At 44.5% G+C, this 2,262-nt stretch overlaps 1 protein-coding gene across 1 annotated transcript in view; it reads right to left on the bottom strand.

Annotated features, from left to right (window-relative positions):
- calcrla (calcitonin receptor-like a) overlaps positions 1-2,240 on the bottom strand; it is a 30,214-nt gene extending 27,974 nt beyond the window's left edge. The window contains exon 1 of the mRNA XM_014028834.1: positions 2,031-2,240. The gene's annotated coding sequence lies outside the window, so the exon portion shown is untranslated. The remainder of the gene's footprint in view (positions 1-2,030) is intronic.
- Between the last annotated feature and the right edge of the window lie 22 nt (positions 2,241-2,262).

The raw sequence follows: 2,262 nt of genomic DNA, 5'->3' as shown, positions 1-2,262 counted from the left end.
CTTGCTAGCTAAAGATTTAACTTGCTAGCTATATATTTAACTTGCTAGCTAAATATTTAAGTTGCATCCTAAATATTTAGGTATATAGCTAAGTATTTAAGTTAAATGTTTAGGTGGCTAGCTAAATATTTAACTTGCTAGATAAATATTTAACTTGCAACCAAAATATTTAGGTATCTAGCTAAGTTTTTAAGTTAAATATTTAGGTGGCTAGCTAAACATTCAACTTAAATATTTAACTTGCTAGCTAAAGATTTAAGTTGCAACCTAAATATTTAGGTATCTAGCTAAGTATTTAAGTTAAACATTTAGGTGGCTAGCTAAATATTTAACTTGCTAGCTAAATATTTATGTTGACAAGCAAGATCTCGCGAGAACTTGTGCGTAAGTAAATGGTGGAAAACAGGTAAAGATAATTCTCTCAGGTAAAACTACATAATATCCATACATAAAGTTAATTCGTCCTAAGCATTACTAACCTTTCCATTTTAACAAACAAACTGGACGAAGAATCCTTGGAGAGTCTGGAGTTTTTTTGTTGACCAGTGCTTTGAAAGAATCGTTACGGGCAAAATAGCTAACATCTGCAGCTAGCTCAATGGCTAACACCCCGCTAGCGAAACGTAACCGTTCTGAGGGCTCCGACAACACTACATCTCCAGATAAAACAAGCTTCACAGATATCTGGAGCAGAAGCTAACCAGCTTGGATGGCAGACTCCCACAAGGAATCCCAGCATCTGAGGGAGTCTGTAGAGTTTARCCAACAACAGGTAACTTCGCTTGATAAAGAAAACAACCAGCTGAGGGAGTCGGTCAAAGACCTCACMGAGGAGATGACACGGCTATCCGGAGAGCAAAAAAAGGATGAGGGAGTCCATCCTGGACATGCGGGACAACCTCGTCTTTTCGGGGATCCCAGAACAAGCGGAGGAGGACCTGGGGGAATCGATCCGTGACTTCATCGAGAAAAAGCGGAACTTTCCACGAGACACGGTGAACAAGACCAAGTCTGACCGAGGACATCGACTGGGAGGTGAACAGGAAACCACCGCGGCCAGTTAAAGCTAAACCTGAGCATCATAAACAAAAAGAGCCAGTTAAGAGCCGAGGTCATTTATAATTTACACCCAGTCCACTCACCAGCTTCCCTTCAGAGACAAACTTATCTGTTCCAGCAGCACCCGGATCGGATCAGAACCTGCAGTTCTGTGGAGAGACGGCTCCACTTTGGACCAGAACCCATCTCAGTGCTGTCAGCCTGACTCCAGGTATGGTTACCATCATCATCATCATCATCACATCCTGCACCTACACACCATCATCATCATCATCATCATCATCATCATCATCATCATCATCATCATCATCCTCCAGCCCACAAACTTCCAGCAGGTCCAAATCTGCTGCTTATGTAAGCAGAGGAGAGATCAGTGACCAAAAGCTGCTCAACACTTTATTTATTTATTTGTTTATTTATTAATTTATTGTTTGTTTGTTTGTTTGTTTGTGTTTCCTGAGCACTTGGATCATGCAGGAGCATAAATCCAGGTCCAGGAGCTCAGCTGAGTCAGCTCTGGACTCATGTTGGAGTAAAATGTTTGCAAATCGACCAAAAAAAATCAATAAATTCAGTGAAAAATGACAGAAAATCTAAGAAACGACAATTTAAAAATCAGATTTTGATCATCTGAAGAGGATTTCAGGCAGAAATCCTGGTTTAATCCTGGTTTAATCCTGGTTTAATCCTGGTTTAATCCTGGCTTAATCCTGAACAAGCATCGACTCCTCTCAGTCACCAAACGCCTGTTTAAACCGCATCAGTTCATCTTTTATGAAAACCCAGAGGTCCGGATGGCCCATTTCCATCCGAACCCCCACAAAACTGCAGCGATGAGCTGGTACCGGCTCTATCAGTTCTCACAGACCCGGTTCTGATCCGCGCGGATTCTGTTGACCTGAATAAACAGATGCTTGTTTCTCAGCCCGGCTGCGCGCCGCGGAACCGACGAGAAGCCGGCGGCGTCCTACCGGAGAGACGGGTCCAGCAGAGACAGGGGTGGGGGCCTCCAGAACACCCTCCTCCGGGGACGGATCCAACAGGGTCCTGTGAGGTTCGGCTCGGCTCGGTTCGGTCCGCGCGCAGAGGAGCGATCAGAGCGGCTCTCCGGTGCAGAGTGTGCTGTCAGCCTGGCGCTGGAAACCAACCCACTACTTCCTGTCACACACACACACACACACACACACACACACACACACACAC

Source organism: Austrofundulus limnaeus, unplaced genomic scaffold (assembly GCF_001266775.1).
Source record: "Austrofundulus limnaeus strain Quisiro unplaced genomic scaffold, Austrofundulus_limnaeus-1.0 Scaffold817, whole genome shotgun sequence".
Classification (NCBI taxonomy): domain Eukaryota; kingdom Metazoa; phylum Chordata; class Actinopteri; order Cyprinodontiformes; family Rivulidae; genus Austrofundulus; species Austrofundulus limnaeus.
The sequence above is the reverse complement of the archived record's forward strand: the minus strand, read 5'-3'. Positions and strand labels throughout refer to the sequence as shown.